The sequence below is a fragment of the Octodon degus genome, unplaced genomic scaffold (assembly GCF_000260255.1).
Source record: "Octodon degus isolate 3935 unplaced genomic scaffold, OctDeg1.0 scaffold00132, whole genome shotgun sequence".
In the NCBI taxonomy this organism is placed as follows: Eukaryota; Metazoa; Chordata; class Mammalia; order Rodentia; family Octodontidae; genus Octodon; species Octodon degus.
Genome location: NW_004524708.1, coordinates 6608591 through 6623328, shown reverse-complemented (window position 1 = coordinate 6623328; position 14738 = coordinate 6608591). Strand labels below are relative to the sequence as shown.

Below are 14738 nucleotides of genomic sequence, written 5' to 3'. Positions count from 1 at the left end.
GTTCTGTTCTCACTCTGCCAGGGTGTGCTCTGGGGAGCTGAGCGCCTTCACGGCCCGCCAAGAGGCAGGGAGGCACCCGCTCACGTGGTCATGGGACACTCAACTTTCCTTTCCATCGCTGTGTGACTTCCAGGCACTTCATTGTTGTTGTCACTTGGCATTTGCCTGATGACTAGAAGGCTTTTCTATCTACATAACTTGTCAGCCTAGCAGATCCTAATTGTTAATAAAAAGTACTTGCTAGTTCATTTAGATGTCCAAAGAGTTCTCCGCCGACAGTTAACCGTGAGCTCTTCCGTGGCCGGGCGAGTATGCTGGAGAGAGTTGAAGGGTGGGGTGCAGTCACCTGAGGCTCATGGATGTGTTGTGACAGCCACCATTGTCACAGTGTCGCTGACCTTCCTGGCTTTTTAAAGCACGGTTGTCCAAGGTGTGGAGTCTGGTGCTAACAGCGCACGGTCTGCCATCCCATAGGTATGGCAAGGGCTGGGTAGATAGCTAGCGTACAGTGGTGTAGCAGCGAGACCTGTGTCGCTCAGGGCGCGGGGACCCTAGGCCACCCTGCCTCCACATCTGACCGAAGACGACAGTGGCACCAAAGTGTGCATAAAGGTAACACTTGTGTTAGCGTTTCAGGGTGGCTTAAAGTAAAAGGACGTGTTTTTTCTTTAGGATTGAGGATGGAATGCAGGATCTTCATGCTGAGCTTCATCCCCAGGCCTTTTTAAAATTTTTTTATTTTGAGACAGGGCCTAAGTTGCTAAGTTGCCCAAGGAGAACTTGAACTTGAGATCCTCCTGCCTCAGTCTCCCAGAGTACTGGATTCTGGGGGTGTGCCATCCCACTCACTTAGCTTGAAGTTAAATTCTTTTCCAATGTACCTTGATTTGGGGTCTCACTGTACTGGCTGCCTTGTGGATGCCCTGGCACCTGCTTCTCTTTTGCCAGCCCTTTTGCCTGTGATGTGCCTGCCATGTGGCCCAGCTCCCGTGTCATGGGCGTCCACAGCCCTGGCATCCTCGGCCTGGTTCCGTGGCTCCTTCTCTCCCAGTGACCAACAGTTGTTGTCTTTCTCAGGTTCCTTTTGGTGTCTCCATGGCCTTAGATTTTAATTCTGGCTTCCTGGTCTATTTGACCTGCTTTCTTCTACTTCATTAATTTTTCCCCTCTGATTTCTCGTGCGGTTCAGACCTCTTTACCCTTCTTTCAACTTTCACATATTCAATTAAGTAAATAAATGCGTGGAGAGATGACACAACTCTTATGAATAATCATCAGTTACTTGTCAGCGCTGGGTGTAAATGAAAAGGTGGGTCTGTCACCGGGGCTCTGAGCACTGAGCTCTGTAAGCCAAGAGCTGTCACCTTCGTAATAATGACACTCCCAGCCGGGGACGCGCTGTTGCCCCTCATGTGTGTGGTGTCGCTCATGTTTTTAGCAAAGTTTTACACTTTTCTTTGTATAGGTTTTGCACATTTCTTATTAGGCTTATCCCCAGGGGTTTTATAGATTTTTGCTTCTAATATGAATATGCTTTCTGTTAGATTACATTTTCTAATTGGGAGAGCTGCTGTACACGAAACTATCGATTTCCGCGCATCGATTTTGTATCTGCGAGTTTTGCTGAACTCCCAGATGAGTTGGAATAGTTTATTGGCTGTTTCTCTTAGCCCTGGTAGGAGGGTGCTCAGGTTGGTGATGAATCCTGACAGCGTCATCATGTCCCTTCCCACTCGTGCTGTGTTTCTTTTCCAGCTATTACTGTGTTGTCTCAGGCAGTGCAGAATGCTGTAGTGGCGGATGAATCCTGAGGTCTCGCTGCGCGGGGTGCTTCTGGCTGCAGCTTTCTTGATGCCTGCATGGGGAGGTGGCTCCTCTGCACCCCATGTTTGCTGCGTGTGATGAGGGGTTTCACCAAAAGGGCACCTAAGTAATGCAGACACACCCTGAGAAGTTGGGGGGTTGTGTGGTGTGTTTCCCACCTTTGGCCAGCACAGCAGAAGCCGTCTCACCTGGGGAGAAAGCGTCTGCCCCCGAGGTCCTCTGGCACTAGTTTACTGCTTTGGGCTCCGTTCATGCGTGTGTGTTTGTCCTTCCTCCTCTGAGGATTTGCACTGTGGGAAGTTCAGTGTGAGTGGAAAGAGTGCGGTGTCTCCTGGGGCCTGAAGAGAGGGCTCAGAAGTGCAGGCTGAGGGTGGGGAGCAGGACTCTGCTTCCCCCCAATGCTGGACACCTTTTGGGTATCAGTTTCACAGTGTGTGAAATGGGAGCAAGAATAGCGATAGTTTTGTCACATTTTATAAGAGTTAAATTAGGTAATAAGTGTTGGACTTCACCCCAGACCTCAGACTACCATAAGTATTTAATAAAGTGAGTATTAATAGCCGTATAGGTGAGATGTGAAAATCATCCATATTGTTATATTTTATATAATATTATATCATTACATAATAATAATATATTATTATATTTTTATCTTCTGAAATCTGAAGAAAAATGTTGAGCTTTCTTTCCTTGTGGTCCTGGGGATGGAGCCCAGGGTCTTCACACTGAGCTACATGCTTAGCCCTTTTAAAGTAAAATTTTTCATTTTTGAGATAGGCTTTCTCTAAATCCCTAATTTGCCCAGGCTGGGCTCAAACTTGTGATCTTCCTGCCTCAGCCTACCAGAGTGCTGGGATTATAGGCATGCATCACTACACCCATCCCTGAAAGAGCAGTGTTCAAGTCACCTTTCTTTTTTTTTTTTATTTTTTACTGTTTATTTTATTTTATTTTTAGGGAATGGTTTACAGGGTGTTCAGGGTTTCACTACTAGATCAGACTCATAGTAATCTGCCTGCTTACAGCCTCCCAAGAGCTGGGATTACAGGTGGGCACCACCACGCCCAGTCTCAGTTGTCCTATGCCCTGGGGGTGGGGCTGGCACGGCAGGCCCAGGGATTGAACTCCCAGCCCCTGCGCTTGCTTGCAGGCGATTTAATCTTCTGAGCTATTTGAGGATTCTGTTGATTTTTCCTTCAGTTATTTGTCAGTTTTGCTGTATTTCTTTTGAAGCTGTGCCGTGACATTCATAAATGTTTTTTGGTGTGGGCCATGTCTTTTATCAATATGAAATCTCTTTTCATCTGAGTACTTTCCACTTTGAATTCTATTTTGTCTGATAAACACCTTTTTCTGGGTTATCTTTCACTTGGTGTTGTTTTTCTCACCCTGTTATTTTTACCCTTTGTGGGTGTTTATGTTTCTATCTTTTGTAATAAATTTTGTCATGATGAAAAAAGCCCTCTCTGTCTACGGAAGATTTTATTAGAGAATTTAACCTATTTACATTTATTGAGATTGCTGAGATGTTTGCACTTCTTGCTGTTTCATTCTGTGTTTCTTATTTACTCTTCTTTTCGGGCTGTTTTTATTCCTGCTTTTTATCATATTGCCCCAGTTTCTGTTCCTTAGAGCCATCTTCTCAGCAGGGGTCCTTCTGTCCCCTGGACACAGCTGTCTTATGTGGGGGCATTCTTTGCTGTATCAGAGGACATTTAGCATCCTGGCCACTGGCCACTAATTCTGGCCACTGGCCACTAAGCCCCACTGTCACTGTGGCACCTGGAAATGTCTCCTCCCTCTTTTTTGGTTGAGAAATGTCTCCTGGGTGTTCAGAATGATATGTACTTGTTTTCTAATGATTTCTCATATTTTGAAGATTTGTTACATTCATATTTCCACCCTTTCCATAGAGTAAGTGTTTCTTTCATCTCCCTGAACAAGAGAGGACTTTTCATGTGCCTTGTTGCCCTCCATACTGACTTTCTCACTGGGACCAGCTGACTATGTTTAGTGCCAACTTTTTTTTTGTACCAGGAATTGAACTCAGGACCTTGTCCTTGTCAGGCAGATGCTTGTGCCACTGAGCTACATCTCTGGCTTTAGTTCCAAAATTTAGTGCCTAATGAGGTTGAGTAAATAGGTTTAACCCTTAATTTTAATTTTTCCTCAAACTGTCTTTCACCTCTTGTTCTAGTTTTTTCTTTTTCTTCATTTGAGGGAAGATTCACGTCAGATGATTTTCACCATCTTACACTTCAGTGACTTCCGGGCCCCTTCAGTGTTTTGTGTGCCTTACCACCGTCTGTCTTTGGAATGATTTCATCACACTCTGAAAAAAATTCATATGGGTAGCTTTACCTGTCCCTCCCTGCGCCCATCCCCTGCGCTCTGCTCTGCCAGATTCAGTTTTCTGGCTGCTGGAGGACACCCCAGGGTGGTTTTCTCCAAGCAGGCTTGTGGGTGGTGAACCTTCTGGGTCACGGTCTTTCTAAAGGTCCCTGTTTCCTTTCCAAAGGCAGAGTGGCGAGTCCCGAGTTTCTCCCATCTCCCTCCTGAGCCCTCCTGAGTTGCTGTTCCATTGACCGTGTGAGCGTCTGATGCTGTCAGTGACCCCTAAGTGCTGCCCGGCGTGCGCCTGTGCCGGGTCTCCCCACACAGTAACTCGCTGCCCTGCAGCCCTGGTCTGCCCCCCACCCAGCAGGTGGAGAAGTCAGGTGGGGGGAGAGCTTCAAACCTTAGGACCAGGGCTGGGGGTCCCGCCACAGGTGACGAGCCTGTCATCTCACATCGGCCTCTGGCAGGCAGACAGTCACCTGCCTTATTCTCTGGGAAGAACTTGGCACTCTTCTTTTTCCTTCTTGGATTCTGAGATTTTACCACTCCATGCCTAAATATCACTTTTTTACATAATCTTACTTTGCACGTGGAGTTGTGTCTCAGCGTTTGTGTTTTTCTCTGACCGTTTATTTAAAAAAACGAATTTCTCTGCTCTTCATGGTATCTGCTTGGAAATCCTTTCAGCGGTGGCTGGCATTTCTGGCCTCCTGTTCCTTTTACTTTTACTTGTCTCTGGGCTTCTGAGCCTACTCGGGGTTACTGATCGCATATTCTTTAGCTCTGTGCTTCGTTCAGTGCCCCCTTAAGACACTTTACTGAGAAGTGCTTGGTTCTAAGGTTACATTTGTTTTTTTTCTTCTATCCTGGGGTTTTGGGTGGGGCCTAGAACCTGATGTCCCCCACTTAATCTCCTCATCCCGTCATGGTCCCTCTGAGTCTTTGGGGTGCCCCTGTGTGTGCAGACCTAGATTGCAGGCCAGGCCGCGGTGTGGGTGTCCTGCTGTGAAGGCCTGGGGGCCTGTGTGTGAGGCTCAACCCTAGTAGCTGTGGCCGGAAGTCCCTGGGTTGCTGTCTCGCGAAACCCGGAGTGTGCGTTTCTGCCTCAGGCACCCCTGTTGTTGTCGGCCTTGTCAGGAGCCTCTTTCTTATTTTCCAGCACCTATATGGAGTTTTTTTAAAAAAAATATTATTGTTTATTTTTAGTATTGGGGACTGGACCCTGATCTACTGTTGAGCTACCTTCCCAGCCCCTTTTCTTTATTTTTATCTTGAGACAATGTCTTACAGATTGGTAAGACACTGAGTTGCCCAGGTAGGATGTAAACTTGTGATCTTCCTGCCTCAGCCTCCCAAAGTGCTGGGATTACAGGTGTGCGCCACTATGGCCAGCCTGGCATGGATTCTAAAACGTTCCTTAATTTGAAATTATTATTATTATTATTTTTTTTAATTTTATTTATTAGAGAGAGAGAGAGAGAGAGAGAGAGAGAGAGAGAGAGAGAGAGAGAGAGAGAGAGAGAGAGAGAGAGAGAGAGGTGTGTGTGTGTGGCCAGCTCAGCCCACCAGGGGGCGGGGCTGGCTGGCATGTGGTGCTGGGGGATCGAACCGCGGTCCCTGATGCTTTGCTAAGCTTGTTCTAAGTAGGTGCTTTAGACCACTGAGCCATCTCTCCAGCCCCAATTTGAAATTATTTTAAAGGCTTTGTGTTAGGAAGAAGAGGCCAGACGTGTCCTTAGCTTCTTCTTTGGGTGCAGTCTCTTGTCTACGTGGAAAACCCTGTTCTGTGAGAGACTGCATGCCGGGTGCCATTCCCTACCAGTGCTGCCACAGGACCACTTCTCTGGGTCATGAACATTTCTCTGTAACCTCTGACTTCATGGCTGTGTAGCTGCACCTTAGGTGATCCACCTGTCTCCCTTTCCTTCTCAGCCTTTTCCTGTAACGAGAAATGCTGTGGGAACATTTCAGACTGATTTCCTAAGGTAGAGTGCTGAGGAGAAACATGCGGTTGCTTATTGTGATGAAATATAGATGGTGGCTTCGCTTTGTCCTTGTGTTGGCGCATCTGGCTCAGTAGATTCAGTCTTTCCAGTTTGCTAGGTGACTGTCACTACCATCATCTCTAGAACTTTTTTTGGGTGACATTTTGGACTAAACCCAAGGCCTTTGCACTGAGCCACATCCCAAGGCTCTTCCTTATTTTTTATTTGGAGACAAATCTCATTAAGTTGCTAAGTTGCCCAGGCTGGGCTTGAAGTTGGGATCCTCCAGCCTCAGCTTCCTGGATTGGTGGGAATTCAGGTTTGGTCACTGTGCCCAGCCCCTCTTGGAAGATCCTGCCCAGTGGAATGGTTCCTCCTGTCCCAGTCCCTTTGCCCGATGACCCCCACTGGCTGCCTCTATTTGCTAGTGTCTCTGGGCCATTCCATTCTGCCCCTTCCTCCTGGATGCCCTTCCATGGCAGGGCGCCCGTGGTGACCTCACCTCGCAGGAGTTGGCTCTCCAGATAGACATGGCCACCACCCTCACCCCATGATCCATCAGAGCTGGAGCCGCTGCTGTGAACTGAGTGTCTGTACTTGGCCTGCCCTGTCTCTCTCACCCCTGCCATTGTGGGCATGCTGGGGCTGGTAGGTGCCAGAGGAGCCGATGTGGGGCAGAGTTGGTACGGGGCATGGATAGCAAGGGATGTGGTTTTGTTGGGACACTGTGTGTTTGCTGTTGACAGAAGCTGCTGAGGCATGGTGGCCATGCATGGTGGGAGCCCTGGTGTGGCTCCCCGCAGCTCAGGCTATACTTGGCTCCTGGGTCCCTTGGGACTTGATAGAGTGGAAAGAACTTGGGGAGGTGGTGTCTGGGGCATCCTAGGCACAGACCCCCAGCCCCATCTCCAGAGCCCTCAGTGCCTGTCCTTGTCAGCGACCTCTGCATCGCTCCTCTGGGAGCCATTTCCTGGGCCCTTTCTTTAGTTAGTTTTAATTGACAGGCATTCATTCCATATATTTGGAGTGTAACATAGTGTTTTGGTCAATATGTTCACTGTACGGAGATTCAGTCAAGCCCATTCCCAAGTCCATCCACTCCCCAGATCACCACATTTCAGGTAATCAGTCATGAAACCTATTGTTCTAGCCATTATTCCTGTTGTGGTCGCCGTGCACCACCCTCCTGTCTGGTTGAGACATTCTTTGCACCCATTTTAAATTTTTAATTTTTGTAGTGCATAATGATTACATTCACTGTGCTGTGCTGGTCCCTGTACCAACTGTCTTCATTCTGTTTTCTTCTCCTTCACTTTTCCTCTCCCTTCACCCCATCTCTTGTTTCCCTTCCCTTTTGTAATAGATCTGGTGACCAATTTCCTATTATCTTTTAGTTTGCTCTTTAATTTCTTTATTCATCGAGTTTCTCATGTAAGAGAAGACCTAGGCATTGAAGCCTGGGTGCTGCTCATCTCCCTTAGCATCAAGGTCTCAGGGTGCCCCCATTTTCCTACTCATGACTCACGTTCACCCTTTAGGGCTGAGTGTTGCTCCTTGGGATGTAGACGCCACATTGTCTCCACCATTTGTTTCTTGAAGCTTTGCGTCTTTGGTTACCATCTCTCCCTTCCCTGGCTTATTCCCCTATGCAGCACCAGATGGGCCGCTACAAGCCCCTGGGCTTTTGGTTCCCCTGGAGAGCCCTGCTCAGCTTGTAGACTAAGAGCAGCACAGGACAGCCAGAGACCCACAGGCCCGCAGAGCATGCAGGGTGGGTTCCTCTGCTATGGGCAGCTCTGGGTCCTCTGTTGCCAAGGCCCTGAGTCTAGAATCAGGATGTAGGGGAGCAGGACTGTGGGACCCTGAGTTGTCACATAGGTGGGGTGGCTGGGGCAGGTCTGCTCCTGCAGGGAGGCAGAGCTTGGATGTGCATTGCTTGTCAGGCATGGTCCTAAGGCCATCTTCTCAGAACACCAAGGCTGTTCTGCAGTAGAGTCCTGCTCCCAAGCTCCATCCAGTGGACCCCCAGGCTCCTAGGCCAGGCCTGTAAACACATTTGAGTATACGAAAGGCCAGCAGCCCTGGCTTGGAATGAGGAGCTTATGGCCCCCCATCCCCCATACCATGGGAAAGTTCATGAAATCAAGCCAGGCACCTTTTCTGTCTGGGGACGAATGGTTAGCTGGGTGGTGGATGAGGGTGGAAGGCCATGCTATGGGTAGGAAGCAGATTAGGTGGGTGACTGGGCTAAGTGATAGGAAATTTAGCAAAACTTGGCACATGCCTCTAATCCCAGCCCCTGGGGCTGGCAGGAGGTTCATCAGGAGCTCAAGACCAGACTGACCTACCTAGTGAAACCCTGTCTCACAAAAACAAAATCAAACCAAAGCAGAACAAAACCAACCCAGTTCCTTGTGTGACTGGGGCTGTCACAGCTCTGGAAAGAGTTGTATAGCTTCAGGCTCATTAGAGGAGATGTCCTGGCTCATCCTGGACACACACCTTGCTCCCTGTGGCTGCCTTAGTCCCCCTCCCCTGCCTGAAGGATGAGGCCACCTGGGGGTACAGTTTGGCCTGGGCTGGGCTGTGGCTGTGGATGAGGTGACCAGGCCCGCAGAGTGGATGGTGTGGGCCAGGGGAGCACAGAGGTCAAGGATATGAGTGGCCTTGCCCTGTGGTTTGCCCCCAGGCCATGAGCTGAGTGCCCTCTTGTCCTGTGGGCCTGCAGAAGTGGAGGTGAAGGGGACCTGCACAGGGCTGCACTGTGTGACAGGCAGGGACTGTGAACCGTGGAGGTCGCAGGGGAGGAGAAAGCAGTGTGTTGAAGTGTTTCCAACTTACCATTTCCATCTTTGATCCAGTTTGATTTTAGCTTATTACAGCTGTAGCTTCAGTCCTCCGCCTGTGGGCAGCCAGTGCTCTGGCATCATTTACTGAAGAGCTTTCCGCTCCTCCAGCCTGTGTTCCTTGCCTGCGTCAGACACACAAGCTTAGATGTTGTATGGTTTCTCTTATACAAGAAACCCAAATCAAATAAATTAAAAAAATGAAAGGTAGATGTTGAGACATGGGAAGATAGATCTCCTGCAGAGGGGAAGGGGCCCAAGAGATGGAGGGGTGGGGGAAGAGAAGAAGATGGAAAAAGAATCAAAACCTGTCCTGTGCCGCCTCCCCACAGGGAGTGTAATCATCACGCGCTGCCAGCAGGGACGGATGGCAAGAATGCAAAGGCTGCAGGGCAGGAAGTGTGGGAAGCCAGGTAGCATGGACAGGTGTGGAGGCTCCTGACTGCGGGTCCCAGGAGGAGCCCTGTTGGGAGGACCTCTCAAGGAGCTTGGTGGCTAAGCAGCGGATCCTGGGTCTTCTGGGCCCCGTCTCCATGCAGCCTTTCTGATGCTCTAGCAGGAGGACCTAGGGCACAGGGCAGGGGGCACTTCATCAACAGAAGCGGCGCCAGTTTAGAAAACGATCCCTTAGGGCTTCTGCAGAGCAGCCAGGGCCCTGGCAATGCATCCACCCTTCTCTCCAAGGTGCCCCTAGCCTGGAGCCCAGTCTCCCCAGAGCTCCTGCAGCTTCCCACCCATCTCTGGCCAGGTCAGGGGCTCCTCTGATGTTCCCCTTTTTTGTGGCACCCTCCAGGCACAGCTGTCCCTGTGCTAAGTGTTTGGAGGCAGGTGGCTGCTGGGCACAGTGGCCCTGGAGTGGGAATAGCCCTGCCTCAGGGGTCCGAGCCACCTGCAGGCCACTGCCCTCAGTGGACCTTCTGTGTCATGGCTGGCACATGCTTGGGACCCGCCTCACCAACACTCTGGGAATCTCAGTTGAGGGTGGCTTTCATGTTAGGTAGTCAGGGGCCGGGGACATGGCTCAGTAGAATAAGCACTTCCCTGGCAAGCACAAGGGTCTGAGTTCAATCCCCAGTTCTGCACAATAAAAAAAAAAAAAAAAAAAAAAGTGAGATCATGTTAGGGAGTCACCCTTCTGTCCAGGCCCTGGGACCAGGGGGTGGGGTTTCTGGAAGAAAGAGCAGGAAGCCCCAGCTGTCTGGGAAGAAGAGAGAAAAAGCTGGACCCAAGCCGTTCTCGGCAAAGACAGATAAAACAGGAAAAGCAAAAAAGTAATTTTAGTGCATTAGGCTTAGATGGGTGAGTATTTACGGGTCATTTAGTTTACGGATGGTGATAGGTTAGTGGTTAGATTAGCAGGAAGCTGGTCAGCTTGAAAGGAGGGAATTAATTTATGAGATTGCAAAGGGGAAAATTGTTTGCAAGAAATACAGGGATTTTGTTGTAATAGCACGGAGTTTAGCAGAAACAACAAGCGCCGGCAGGCCCAGCTGTCCGTCAGGGAGCCAGCCACCGGAGCTCCAGTCAGCGGCTGGGGACACAGGAAGAGAGGGCGCCAGAGGGTGTTGCCTGTCCCTCGGTTTCCTGAACTTTGGCATTGAGGATCTGGAGCTAAAGATCTGGACCAAGGGTTGTGACAGGGAAGGTTTTGGTGGCTGTCATTAGGTCTCATGTCAAGGTCATACCCGCTGAGTCGTTGGAGGACAGACCACCCAGCCACGGAGTCCCTGGCCACACTGGCAGGGCTGGAAGGAGCCGGCAGGGGAGCCCAGGGCCTGCGTGCACCTGATCATCACACGGGCGTTCCCCGAGTCCAGCTCATGTGCTGAGGAGTGATGGGACTGGAAGGGCTGCCCGCCAGGCCAGGCCCAAGACTTAGGACCTGAGCGCCACTGCCAGTTTCTGAGCTCCTAGCACCTCTGTGTCGTCATCTGCTAGCACCTGCGATGCTGTGAGGCTGGCCTGATGAGGAGCACAGCTCGGGGGCCCGGCCATGGCCAGGTCGAGGCTGCTGCTGGTGGCTGTCATGGTGCTATTTAATTCTCTGATTAACAAAATTAATTTTTTAGCACTGGAGATTGAACTCAGGGCCTTAACACTGAGCCATATCCCCAGCCCGTTTTTATTTTTAAATTTTGAGACAGGGTCTTGCCAAGTTGTCTAGGCTGGGCTTGAGCTTGTACTCCTCTTGCCTCAGTGTCCCAGAGTGCTGGGGTCACAAGTGTGTGGCACCACGCCTGCCTGTTGTGGTTATTATCAAAGGGAGGGCTGGTGGGCACCAGGTGTGCCTCCAGCTGCTGTCCAACCTGAGCCCTGGTCTGTTTGCAGGACGCCTTGCCTGTGCCCTGCAAACACCAGTGGGCTGCTCCTTCTTCCTTCTCCAGCTTCCTTCAGCCCTGAGCGTGTGCTGTGGCTCAGCTGGGGCCCTCGACATCTGCCTGACTCTGCCCAGTGGCCCGGAGCCCCATGCAGCACTGGGGATGTGCCCCGGCGTGGCGCTGTCCTCTGTCTTGCTTTCCTGTCTGACCAAGCCACTTTGGTATCCTGTGTCTCTCATCAGCAGGGGCCACATCCAGTGCTGCTGTGAGGATTCATGGCTGACATCGCCCCACTGCTGGGGACACACTTGGGGCACTGTTCACTGCAGTCCATGACGTTATGGGACACAGTGCACAAAGACCCTGGCCTCCTTGGCCATTCTATGGGATGGGATCTGTGGTTCTTCACAGAAGGTAGAGGTCTGGCCCATATATAGGGCCCATAATCAGGAAGTGGGGGTGGGAACCTTCCAGCCAGGCACCCTGGGGGTCAGCCTGTGGTTGGGCAGTTCCAAGGCAGGAACAACATGGCGGGAGGCCATGGCAGAGCAAAGTTGCTCCATTCTTGGAATCTGGGGAGGAGAGCAGGAAAGAGCACCTGGAAGCAAGGGCAGGGGGTCAGATGTAGTTCCCAAGTCCTCTGCGTGTCTGTAAGGCTGCTGCACTCACACCCACGGTCGCCTGAGCCAGTAAGGTTGGCGCAGTCAAAGTCAGTTGTCACAGCAGTTGAAAGGAAGCACAGCAGCCAGTCACCTTGCTGACAAATGAAGGGTGAGCTTTCTCCTCAGGGTGACAGTTGAGTCTCCTTATCGTCCACTGCAGCAGAGAAAGGGACAGTGTGTTTAGGGCAGGGAGTGGGAACAAGGAGGACATTTTTTCCAGGTGTTTTTCAAGCCCAACCCCTCAGAGTCCTTTTTGCAGGTTGGGGGAATTTATGCTTTGAAAGTCAAATGACTCTGATGGCATCAGGCTTGAAGGCACCAAGCCATCTGGAAATATTGAGATGGGTTTGCTCTGTTTTCACCCACATCTAGCTGAGCTGTGACCAAGGCGGTCTGAACTTTGCAGAAGTGCTCTGTCAGCAGGAAGCGCCTGTGCAGTGGCGCTGGGCCAGGAGGCACTTTGCACAAATTACAAGTGCTGGGAAGCTGGGGCTAGCCCCCGGGGGGAGCCGGGTTCCCCGTTTCTGCCTGTGTGGGTGAGTGCCTTGGCTTGAGTTATCCTGTGACCCATGGGATGAGATGCCCGAGACTTTCTGAGCCAGCTGGTCAGACTGTGGTGCTGCCAGTGGGCTGTTTTTGTTCATGGTTGAGCCATGGTTTGGCCATTTGGTTCAGGCTGGCCTTGAACTCACCAAATGCCCAGTCTGGCTTTGAACATGCAGTGATCCTCCTGCCTCACCCTCCGGAGTGCTGGGATTATAGGCTTGGGCCACTGCTCCCAGCTCCCAGTGGATTTTTGACATAACTTCTGAAGCTCAGGCTTAGGGTGGATGCGTGAATGGAAGGAGGTGGGCAGAGGGCCATTATGGTGCAGACTGAGCTTTGTGCTAGTTTCCCTGTGTCCTCAGGCGCCAGCCAGTACCTGAGCCTCTCTCAGTGCTGAACTGCACTGGAGTAACCCAGGTGTTTGTCTTGCCTGTAGAGTCCCTGTGGAAACAAATCTCACCCAAGACTTGGAGGGAGGTCACATCTGTGTTGCAGTGCAGCATCAGGGCAACAGGCATGGGGGTGAGAATCACCTGCTATCCCAGCTGGGCCTCCCAGCTGCCCAGGGCTTCCTCCTGCTCTCTTGCCCCTGGGAAGCTGCACAAGGCAGGGGAAGAGTGTGGTCTTTCATGTCTGAGGGTCCGAGTGCACATCCTGGCCATATGATGCAAGGCTGTTTCTGACTCCCTCAAAGCCCTGGTTTCCTCATGGTAGGGAAGGCACAGTTTCTGCCTCACAGGCCCCTAGGGGATGGTGTAAAGGATGGTGCGTTGGTTCCCTGGCAGGCACTGAGGAGGTGTGCGGGCATCCCCTGCAGCCCTTCCTCCTGACACATCTTCCTCCTTCTTGACTGAGGAGGCTCCTGCAGGGTGGAGGAGCTGGAAATCCGTCACTCTCACCTTCCATTACCCTCTGCTGTCGGGCACAGGGAGCCCGGTGTTTGGAGATAACAGGCTATTACAGAGCAGCCTGCTGCATAGTGTTAGCAAAGCTGGCCACGTTGTAAATTCCTCTGACTTTGGCTTTTTGGAAGCTCCAAAAATAAACATGGGGACATTTGGGTCCCCAGTAAACTCAGGTGAATGTGGAATACTGGATGAGCCCACAGCTGGGCAGCTGGCAAGTTTAGTGGGATCTGAATAGAGTAGCCACCTGTCCTTCTGTCCTCTTGGCAGAAGCCCAGCAGGCAGCAGTGGAAAGCCTGGAGCCTGCTCCCAACCCTTAGACCCAGGCTCCCCAGCAAGGCACTGGGAGGCTAAGCGCCAGCTATGACTGGGGCCCAGGGCACATCGGTGCCCACACAAGACTGAGTGGCACACAGAGGACCCAGGTCCTGGTGAGCATGGGGGGCTGGTCCTGAAGGGGCCCCAGTGCGGCTTTCTCCAGCAGCCTCTTGGTGCAGCCCACAAGATTGTATGGAAAGGCAGGAGGACAAGTTGGCTGCATCTAGTGTCCCCAGGCCTGGCCTAGAGGTGTCTGGGCTTTGGGAAGAGCCAAAAGGGGTGAGGGCTGCCACTGAACTGCTCTGAGCCAGGAGGGCTGGCAGGACTGGGGGAGACTGAAGATGCCATCTCAGTGCGGCAGATGGCTCGCACACACCTGGCTGTGTGTCAGCGAAGGGGGCCATGGGTGCTGGGCCCTGATGCCCACAGATGGGCGTGGGATGGAGGGCAAGATGAGGGCTGCAGAGGCTGGCTTCCCTGGGCACTGGCTGGTAGGCAAGGGGCCTTCGGAGGAGGAGGAGGCTTCAGAGCGGCTTGGAAGGAAGGGATCAGAGGTTCCTCAACCCTTCCTGCTCACCGGGTTCCCCTGGGTGGTTCTCTGGATGCAGAGGGCAGAGGCCACACAGGCGGCAGTGAGGACTCCTCTCGAGCCCACTTGGGGCCTTCTACAGCCAGGGCGCCTTCCAGGTGGGGATGTGGCAGGCAGAGCAGGTGCGGACCCATCCGTGCTCCAGGATCCAGCCTTCCGGTTCAGTCCGTCTCCTCCTTGCACCATTCCTCACCCCCCACCCCCACCCCAGGATGTCCCCACAAGGCCCAGCATTGCTGGGATTTTTTTTTTCCCATCCATTTACTTTTTATTGAGAAATATGAATGAGACAGATTCAAAGCTGATTAATAGGACAGTTTCAATAATCAATACATTGTACATTGCTATCTTCTTAGTGGTTATCCATAGTACAAGAAGCAGACAGGATATCCTGTCCAAACACTATTA

At 51.6% G+C, this 14738-nt stretch overlaps 1 protein-coding gene across 1 annotated transcript in view; it reads left to right on the top strand.

Moving 5' to 3' along the window:
- Positions 1 to 14738, top strand: part of Grid1 (glutamate ionotropic receptor delta type subunit 1) — a 719620-nt gene that overhangs the window by 20342 nt on the left and 684540 nt on the right. The gene's annotated exons all lie outside the window — the stretch shown is intronic.